This window comes from Emys orbicularis, chromosome 13 (genome assembly GCF_028017835.1).
Source record: "Emys orbicularis isolate rEmyOrb1 chromosome 13, rEmyOrb1.hap1, whole genome shotgun sequence".
NCBI classification, from domain to species: Eukaryota; Metazoa; Chordata; order Testudines; family Emydidae; genus Emys; species Emys orbicularis.
Window position 1 is genome coordinate 11,649,056 of NC_088695.1, and position 10,533 is coordinate 11,659,588.

The 10,533-nt window shown below is 45.9% G+C and overlaps 3 non-coding genes across 3 annotated transcripts; all 3 read left to right on the forward strand.

Moving 5' to 3' along the window:
• The first annotated feature begins 2,819 nt into the window (after positions 1-2,819).
• Positions 2,820-2,892, forward strand: TRNAK-CUU (transfer RNA lysine (anticodon CUU)). Its single transcript has one exon. It is a non-coding gene; the product is annotated as a tRNA-Lys (tRNA).
• Positions 2,893-4,958: 2,066 nt separating this feature from the next.
• Positions 4,959-5,031, forward strand: TRNAV-CAC (transfer RNA valine (anticodon CAC)). The gene has a single exon. It is a non-coding gene; the product is annotated as a tRNA-Val (tRNA).
• A 1,738-nt stretch (positions 5,032-6,769) lies between these two features.
• TRNAK-CUU (transfer RNA lysine (anticodon CUU)) lies at positions 6,770-6,842 on the forward strand. The gene has a single exon. It is a non-coding gene; the product is annotated as a tRNA-Lys (tRNA).
• The last annotated feature ends 3,691 nt before the right edge of the window (positions 6,843-10,533 follow it).

The window sequence follows — 10,533 nt, forward strand, 5'->3', positions numbered from 1 at the left end:
CTGGGAGATCCCAAAACCGGCAGCTGTCACTTTCCATCTAAATTCCCGTAAGGGAGAGTGCATCCTGGACACACTCGGGGGGGGGAGAGGGAGGATCCTGCACAAAATCTCTTTTCCAAAGCAAATATCCCAACCTCTGGGTCATTTTCTTTCCCTTTTTCCTTCGAGGCAAAGGAAAATGCATGGAATATAGGTAAATAATGACTAAAAAGCAACCGTATTATATGTTGAGTCCTTGCCCCTGCCCTTTGCTGTTTTCAGCTAAACCTCTGTTTGCCAGAAGCTGGGAATGGGCGAAAGGGGATGGATCACTTGATGATTACCTGTTCTGTTCATTCCCTCTGGGGCACTTGGCATGGCCACTGTTGGAAGCAGGGGTGCTGGGAAAGGGGAGGGGCATGGCCCTCCCACTTTTTGAAAATGGATGGGCCTGGCCCCGAGGCCTCGCCCCCCTGGCCAGGCTAGCAGCATCACGCTACAGACCCTCCACCTGCCTGGGGGGGGGGGGGCAAGAGTAGCTCCTGACCCATGTCCTTGCCCTCCAGGTCCCCCACCCAGGGCAGGTGGAGGATCACTTGCTCCTCACAGCTGCCCGGCTGCATGGTCTTACCATGGCCGGGCTGCAGCTCTGAGGCCCGGTTCCCCAGCCGGAGCCAGGTTGGGGTAAGAGCCGCGCTGGTAGCTGTGGGGGGCCGCGAACACTCCACCTGCCCTGTATGGTGGGGCCTGCACGGCGGGGACACGGCCCAAAGATGCTTTTGGTGCCCCCATCCCAGTGGGTGGAGGGTCTGCAGCTCCCAGCCCACTCTGGCTTCCAGCTTGGCCGGGGTCAGGGCCTTGGGCAGAAGGGGTGGTGCCATGGAGGGGGCGGGGGTCCCTGGTCCTCCTCTTTTTGGCAGGCTCCTCTGCCCCTGTCAGAAGACCAGGATATTGGGCTAAATCAGGTGTGGGCAAACTTTTTGACCTGAGGGCCACATCTGGGTGGGGAAATTGCATGCAGAGCCATGAATGTAGGTCTGGGGCAGGGGGCTGGGGTGTGGGAGGGAGTGTGGGAGGGGGTGCGGTTTGCAGGAAGGGACTCAGAGCAAAGGGTGCGGGGTGCAGGAGGGGGCTAAGGGCAGGGGGTTGGGGTGCTGGAGGTGGCTCAGGGCAGGGGTTTGGGGTGCAGGCTTTGCCCTGGCACCGCTTATGTTGAGCGGCTCCAGGGTGGCAGCGGCATGCAGCGGGGCTAAGGCAGGCTCCCTGCCTGCCCTGGCCCCACGCCGCTCCCAGAAGTGGCCAGCATGTCAGGCAATGGCTCCTGGGGGTGGGGTGGGGCAGGTGGCTCCGCCGTGCACTGCCCTCCCCTGCGAGTACCACCCCTGAAGCTCCCATTGGCCGCGGTTCCCCAGCCGTAGTTCACCCTTCCCTGGGCTAGATGGAATATCGGTCTGCCCAGTGTGGCTGTTCATAAGAACATAAGAATAGCCATCCTGGGTCAGACCAAAGGTCCATCTAGCCCAGTATCCTGTCTTCCGACAGTGGCTACTGTCCAGTGCTTCAGAGGGAATGAACAGAACAAGTAGTCATCAAGTGATCCATTCCCATCTTCTGACAAACAGAGGCTAGGGACACCATCCCTGTCCATCCTGGCTAATAGCCATTGATGGACCTATCCTTCATTAACTTATCTAGTTCTTTTTTAACCCTATTATAGTCTTGGCCTTCACAACATCCTCTGGCAAAGAGTTCCACAGGCTGACTGTGTGGAGGGTGATGAAATACTTCCTTTTGTTTCTTATGTTTTGCTGAAGTTTCTTGTTTCCTTTGCTCTTATCTTCTGTTCGTAATTCCCCCAGCTCTTTGCATCTATTACTTTGCATCCTGTGGCTTGGCATTCTGGGGTTCCCAGAAGGTGGTTAACTCTGGAAAAGGAGCCTGTTGGATCTTAGGAAGCTTCCCTGGGATTAGTTCAACACAGGGCTAGAAACCTAGCAAGACAGAAATAGCAACTTAAGAAACATAGCTGTAGGTATGATGTAGAAACCACATCACTGAACAAAAACACTGACCCAGGAACCTATCCTTGTAACAAAGCCCGATGCCAACTCTGTCCACATATCTATTCAAGTGACATCATCATAGGGCCTAATCACATCAGCCATACCATCAGGGGCTCATTCACCTGCACATCTACCAATGTGATATATGCCATCATGTGCCAGCAATGCCCCTCTGCCATGTACATTGGCCAAACCGGACAGTCTCTACGCAAAAGAATTAATGGACACAAATCTGACATCAGGAATCATAATACTCAAAAACCAGTGGGAGAACACTTTAACCTGTCTGGCCATTCTATGACAGACCTGCGGGTGGCTATCTTAAAACAGAAAAACTTCAAAAACAGACTCCAACGAGAGACTGCTGAGCTGGAATTGATATGCAAACTAGACACAATCAACACAGGATTAAATAAAGACTGGGAATGGCTGAGCCATTACAAACATTGAATCTATCTCCCCTTGTAAGTATTTTCACACTTGCGTCTTATCAAACTGTCTGTACTGAGCCATCTTGATTATCACTTCAAAAGTTTTTTTTCTCTTAATTGGCCTCTCAGAGTTGGTTCAACTCCCACCTGTTCATGCTCTCTGTATGTGTGTGTATATATATCTCCTCAATATATGTTTCACTCTATATGCATCCGAAGAAGTGGGTTGTAGCCCACGAAAGCTTATGCTCTAATAAATTTGTTAGTCTCTAAGGTGCCACAAGTACTCCTGTTCTTATAGCTGTAGGTGTATTCCACAGGCTTGAATTAAAATGTTGAATAAGCAGCCCGGCTAGCTCAGTCGGTAGAGCATGAGACTCTTAATCTCAGGGTCGTGGGTTCGAGCCCCACGTTGGGCGAAGCGAGTTTCTTTTCTTTTTTTTTTTTTTTAAGTGCAAGGTGTTTTAACCATATCTTCCCTGGAAATAAATGTCTGTCTGTAAAAATGGCTGTTTCAACCGTCTTTTTTTTTTTTAAAGAAAGCAAAGAGAGAGAGAGAGACGCCAGATGCCAGTTCCTGCTCCAGGAGTAATGCCACCCTCTTTCTTACAATCAAAAGATAATATTCTGATCTCCTCTTCTTTCTTTTTCTGTCTCAGCTAGAACAGAAAAACAGTCCAGATGCAATTCCCTGTCATCTTTTGTCTCGGTTGACTGGGTTGATTATTAAGGGGGATTGCTCTGGAGACAGACAAACAGCTGATGGATAATTTGAATCACAAGAAAAGGTTCAGCAACAAAATTAGCAAATATGATTTTTCTATCCAGCAAAATGGAAAAAAGGTGGTGTGTGTTGATTGTTCTTTTTTCTGTGCATTTATTATACATGCAACCAATTATATTTGAAACAGCAGAATCTAAAATAAGACTATGTTAAAAATTTTGCTTTATTATTTTTTTTTAAAGTGCTTGAAACAAATTGCTCCCACAACTTCAGTAGATTTGCCCCAGAGCTGACTTTGGCCTAACACTGATTAAGGATTTCAGACAAACAAAAACACCTTTTTGATTTATATTGATTTGCATCGCAGTGTCCTTTATACTGTTTCATTTTTATAAATATTTATAGAGTAGATTTGTGTTAGTTAAAGTTCTTAAAGGGAGACTGGAGTTAATTTTATTTGAAACTGACTAAATTTTTAATCCAGTTTTTGAGGGAACAGCCATTAAATGGCACAATCTAAACTTTTTTTTTAATGAGGGTTTATTGAACTCCCCTTCTGGTGTATGTTTTATAAATGTAGTTTCAGGATGGGAGAATCTGACTAAACTAACTGACTATAAGGGTGGAACAATGAAATTGACTAGACACAAACTTGTCAAAGGCAACAAGTGAACACACTGAAAAAAATAGAGAAAAGTAAGATTGAATAATGCCGGCATATTTAACATATTTTATCCTCTATAACAAAACATTTTTGTTATGATTTGCTGAAGTTTCTTCTGATTCACCAAAACTACATGAGTGAGTGTGGCTTGTGTATGGAGGAGGGAGGGGTTTAATAGAGGGAAGGGACTGGTTGGGGGAGGGGCCTAATTGAGTGGGTGTGGCTTGTGTATGGAGGAGGGGGGGGGGTTCAGTGAAGGACCCTAACGGTGGGGTGGGAACTGTGCAGAGGAAGAACTTCGAACCATCCAGGTGTATTTTTTTAACCTTCTTGTGTTATTCAGGTCTTCTGAATTCAGGTGCTGACTGCACCAAGGAAGAGAAGTACAAGCAGCCTGGGTTTGAAAGCACCAGCACCCTCTGTATAAAATAGTGAGCTAGATTTTTTTTTAGAAACGCAGATGTTTTTCACAAAAGGCTTTGTCCTCCCAGTTCTGCTGAAGCCAGGTACTTGTGGGATTGAATTGCCTGGATTCTGAGGGATTCTAGCATTTTGCACAGCTGTTGTGTTTCAAATCCGCTGCTGAGACAGTACAGGTACCTTGTCTGGAATCTGAAGAAGCCAGATGTGTTCACATTGTGAACTTCACAATGACTGCGTTCAGGTTTGGTAGATACCAGGCGCTTGTACCAGTCATCCTGCTGGATGAATTACTTTGACTGGATTCTGCCAGTTGTGTCACACTTGTGCCGGGATTCCTGACTGTATCCCGGCTGTTTCACACTTAATACCCTTCAATTTTGCCACCAACGGGTGTTTTAAAACTTTCTGCCCCCTGCATTCTTACAGATCTAAGTGGTGCCCACATCTGGCTGGACGCTGGTCTTTGTTTAGAAGCCATGCTGCATGCACGGGTGTGAATGAAAGGGAATGTTACACAGGAGGAGATAAAGCAACCTCTGTGGGAGGCACCTTTTAAACAGCTGCCTGTGTGTTATTTTATCTAGCAGCAGGAAAACAGTAACACTTGGCAAGAACAGGCCTGCAACTCTCACACCAATGGCTGTAGGCGCTGTAAAGAAAAACGCAGCCAGCTGGTTTCTGTAGTGTAGTGGTTATCACGTTCGCCTCACACGCGAAAGGTCCCCGGTTCGAAACCGGGCAGAAACAGCCTTGCTTCTTTTTTTCCCCCGCTCTGAGAACGTGTCTTGTTTTGCAGTCTCTCTTCGGGTACCGTCATTGCTAGGGAATTGTCATATTTCTCCACCTTCATTTTTCTCGCATAAGGAAAGGAGAGTTCATGTCAGATCGTTAATCAGCATGTCCCTATGTCGCCTAAAGCACAGCAGACTACAAATAATGAAATAATGTTATACAACTTGATCTAATATTTAGGTATATTTGATTTTGTCCAGAATTGCTCAATTGACTTTCAATGGGATTTATGTCACATTAATGATTATGATTGTTGTTTTGGGAGGAAATGAGTGCTATGCTGTGGGTAACAATAACAGAGAACTAAACTGACCTTGGGTATTGACCAGCGTTTTCTTTGCCTTTAGATTATGTGTTAAACGGGAACGGGAATAAAAGGCATGGAGACAAGCTGGAGGAAAGGGCTTCCTGGTTATTGACAAGCTCATTCACACAGGGAGAAAATGTTCTTATAGTTCCCGCGGTTTGTGAAATCGCTGCCTGTGTGTTTTACGGGTGTATGGGGGGTTTTACCCCTCCACCTGTTTTGCTGGATTACCTTTATTATGGACAAATTCTGCACTCAACCTGTTTTCCCTCCACTTTACCTTGCCATGTATTTTCACAGTGGCTGCCTGAGTCTTTCCAGACACCGATTTTTTTTTTCATGATCACTCCCCCTGTACTGGGATCCACGTGTTTTCACCATTATTTCCCCTACACTAGGATCCATGTATTTTCATCCTTATTTTCCCTGCACTGGAATCCATGTGTTTTCACCATTATTTCCCCTACACTAGGATCCATGTATTTTCACCATTATTTCCCCTGCACTGGAATCCATGTGTTTTCACCATTATTTCCCCTGCTGTGGGTCCATGTGAGTTCAACAATTCTTTTTCTTGCACCAAGACCCATCTGTTCTCTCCGCATCAGTTAGAGTTTTTTTGTCTACATAATCTGTAGATTTTTTCCCCCATGGTCACTCCCCATGCACTGGGATCCATGTGTTTTCACCATTATTTCCCCTGCACTGGGATCCATGTGTTTCACCATTATTTCCCCTGCACTGGGATCCATGTGTTTTCCCCATTATTTTCCCTGCACTGGGATCATACATACGGTGTCATTCAGGAACAGCTATTCCTGCTTAAGCATGTGTGGACATTTTTATTCCGGATTAAGGCCCGTTTTGTGTAGTTTAACACTGTTGCATAGAGGAACAAGGTACTTCTGGACTAAGTTATTCAGGACTATCCCTGAATCACTCCATGGGTTTGCATTGTGTTAGCCCCATGCGTCTTCACCCTGTTCTTGACTAAATCCTTCCCTATACAGCCAGGCATTTGGGCAGTGAATTTTCAGGCGCTCAGATGCACACGCGTGTTCACTTTTCAGGATTTTTTCCCCGGTGTTTCCCCAGTTATCGTGTCTGGGTACTGGTAGATCCTGCCTTCTTTCTGCCTGGATTAAGTCCGGATGTTTTATAAAGCGCCTAAAATGTGTCCTGCCTTCTTCAGCAAACTGCAAATATGGAAGGAACTAGATTAAGGAGTCTAGGGTTAATCCTGGAGAGGGTCTTGTGGCCAGGCGTGTTTTCCAGGAGGTCAGCTGGGAGAAGAGGCAAACTCCAATTTGCAGCAAATCAACAGTTATAGAAACGACACACTGCTTTCTGAATAACCCTTGCTAAATCCAAAACTTTGCAACAACCGCCCGGCTAGCTCAGTCGGTAGAGCATGAGACTCTTAATCTCAGGGTCGTGGGTTCGAGCCCCACGTTGGGCGCATGTCTTTTTTTTTTTTCCTGCCCCCTTCTCCCTAAGGAATTATTTCTAGATGAGCCCAGGCACACAAAACCGTGCATTTAAAATTAGGACCGCGTTTTGATCTGCCGAAAATAACCCCCCAGCGGAGAAAAAACGTGTCACTGCAATGGGGAAAGTCTGAGAAATGAGCCGCTGCTTTTAAGTCACTTCAGTCACCCTTCCATTCCCTCTGATCATTATCCTGTTCCCCCCCTTGCTGAGATCACCGTCCCCCACTCTCTTCTAGTCCTGTAAGGACAAGGGGTGAGTTTCAGCGTCTTGTCACTTGCAGGGAATTCCCCCTCCCCCCGCCCCCAGTATCAGGGTCACACTGTGTCTATTTTACCATCCCGCCCTACTGAGAGGCAGGAACTGTAGGTAGCTCCAGTTCATTGCCTTTCCCAGCTCAGTGACAAGTGAAATTGAAAGCTATTCAGCTACTGGTAGCACAGAAATCTGCCGCCACTGAGGGCGTCATCTTGCACCATTGAAGCTCATGAGAGGTTTTCCAGTGACTTTAAAGGGAAAAGGAGCAGATTAGGGAGCTGTGAGACATTCTATTTTGACAGGAGTGTGACCACATCTGAATAAACTGTAGCCTCGCTGATTGGATGCAGTTAGATCAGATTATTTAGATGCTGATCCTGGGGTTTAATAGATGCATAGCATAGCAGATAAAACAATGTCATAAAGGAAAATAAAATATAAATATAATACATAACAGGGAACAATAAAGTAAAACAAGGATAACATTTGAATGGGTAGAAACATTTTTGAACAAAGAGTTATTTAATTGCAAAGCGGGCTTCTGTAAAAAATGGATAAAAATGCAAAAATGTTGATTTTTTTCAATTTTTATTCATTTGCCATTTATTTTTTCAACCTTTATTGTCATAGGCTTGGTCTACACTTACCCCCCAATTCGAACTAAGGTACGCAGTACCTTAGTTCGAACTTACCTCGGTCCACACGCGGCAGGCAGGCTCCCCCGTCGACGCCGCAGTTCCCCCGTCGACGCCGCGGTACTCCTCTCGTCTAGCTGGAGTACCGCAGTCGACGGCGATCACTTCCTGGTTCGACTTATCGCGTCCAGACAAGACGCGATAAGTCGAACCCAGAACTTTGATTCCCAGCCGCCGAACTAGCGGCTGGGTGTAGACATACCCATAGACATTAATGAAAGGGTTACGAAAAGCTTTTGTTTTCATTTCATGAAAACTGGCTTTTTCAGTAAACATTTTTTTTATTGTTATTTTAAAACAAGAAAAAAAAAAGGGGGCAAAAAATTGTTCAGTTTCAAAGCTGGTGAAAGGGTGAAACTTTGATATTTTTTCCCCACCAATTTTTTTTAATTGCCAACCAACTTAATAAACTAAATGAAATAAAGTAGCAAAAATAAAGAAATTAATAAAGTGGAAATAATTTTTTTTTTAAAAAAGGATACCAAATGAGTATAATAATATAACATAAAATATAATGAATAAAGGCCGGATCCAGAATACACATTACCCAGTGTAGCAATTGGTACCTTGGACCCCCAAGCCTGAAAATACTTATGCACATGGTAAGTATTTGCTACCTTCATGGTAGCAAAGTTAAACACCTATGTAAGTGGCTGCAGGATTGCATGCTAATTTAATAATATTGGCTGAGATCCTGCAAAGAGTTAAGCATATGCTCAATTTGCACACTGAGAGCTTCACTGACGGCAGTGGGATTATTCAAAGTGTATAACGTTAATCACGCGTGTGGGTCTTTGCAGCGCCAGGGCCATTGTCTATCTAGCGCTGATTCCTTCAGAAAGACCCAGCTTCACTGTTGCCTCAACTGTGTTTCATCCCACTGCCCTTCTTCCTTCCTTTGTAGCTGGCCACAGGTGCATTTTTGAAGCCCCATCCTGTGACTGTAGCACAGAACTGCTCTGGTTAACAGTTGTGATCAGAGGCATTAATGTGAATGAGAACTAACTGTATCCCCCTGTCAGGGCTGCCCAGAGGATTCAGGGGGCCTGGGGCAAAGCAATTTCAGGGGCCCCTTCCATAAAAAAAAGTTGCAATACTATAGAATACTATATTCTCATGGGGGCCCCTGCGGGGCCCGGGGCAAATTGCCCCACTTGCCTCCCTCTCTGGGCAGCCCTGCCTCCTGTGTACGACTTCAGCGACCTGCTGGGTTGAATTTATTCACTCAAGATTGACACAACAAAATTCTTCACAATGCACCAACCCCCTAAATCTAGGTAATTCCCATGGTCAACTTCTCACTTGTAGACTCTTACAGCGATCCATGAGTTTACGTTTGTTACCGGCCTGGTGAACTCTAATTATAGAACACACCGCCAGCTTGGGGTGTCTGCCTTGTTTTTGACAGTCTGCCCTGAGGTCAGCACTCACAGTCGGCAGACAGCATCACCAGCTCAGTTACATGAATTTGAAGACATTTGAACTCGATTTCTGGATACACCCCGCAGGGGCCCCCAGGAGAATATAGTATTCTATAGTATTGCAACTTTTTTTTATGGAAGGGGCCCCTGAAATTGCTTTGCCCCAGGCCCCCTGAATCCTCTGGGCAGCCCTGACAGGGGGATACAGTTAGTTCTCATTCACATTAATGCTTCTGATCACAACTGTTAACCAGTGCAGTTCCGTGCTACAGTCACAGGATGGGGCTTCAAAAAACCAGTGACACTACTGAAAGAATGCCTGACCTTCATTCCACGTAGCCTCCCTAGTCCCCTCCTTCCCTGGTTTTCCTGTTTACGAGTGTCTTGTATTTTACGCTCGTAACACCCACCCTACTGTGTTATGTCTACATCAGGGATTGGCAACCTTCGGCACGCAGCCTGCCAGGAAAAGCCACTGGCAGGCCAGGCCGGTTTGTTTACCTTCAGTGTCCGCAGGTTCGGCAGATTGCAGCTCCCACTGGCTGCTGTTCGCCGTCCCTGGCCAATGGGGGCTGTGGGAAGGGTGGGTTGCCGATCCCTGGTCTACGTGGTACCGTTTGGTTTTGTATCAGCTGGTCTTGCAGCTCTGATGAATTGTAAAACTGTATAATTCTGTTGGAGAACCTGTGCAGTGTGTTGGATTCAGAATCATACACAAGCTGTAACTCACTTACCTTTATGTGCTTTTTTATTGGTTTTGTTTTTTACATGAAAACAAACAAAAAAATGAATCTCACATCCAGACACACACAATGGTTCTCTTATTCCCAAAACAGTGTTTCCAGGCAGGAAGTGATTCCAGACTAGTGATTCCAATCAATTTCTCTGTATAGACGTGTCCTTAGCAACTAAGGTCCAGATTTTAAACATACTTAAGGACCTAGAAACCAACTGGTGTTAGGCACCTGGACACTTTGGAAAAGCCCATTAGACTCCTAGCTGCATCTTTAGGCATCTAAATACCTTCTGCAATGTAGCCTACTACTTACCAACAGTACCACGGGCTGTATTTGCAGTGCTGAAGGTCCTTGGTTCAACCCTCCTCAGTAACTATGGTACTTGTATGCATATGGCCATAGACAGGGGATACATAGGCACTGGAAAACTTTTGTTTTTTTCATAGGTGTAGTTTGACTTCTATATTTGGGGTGGGGTGGGGTGGGGTGGGGAGGGGAGGGGAGGGACCAGCGGGGCTTGGGCCAGCTCCGTGCGGCAGAGCCTGGGGAGG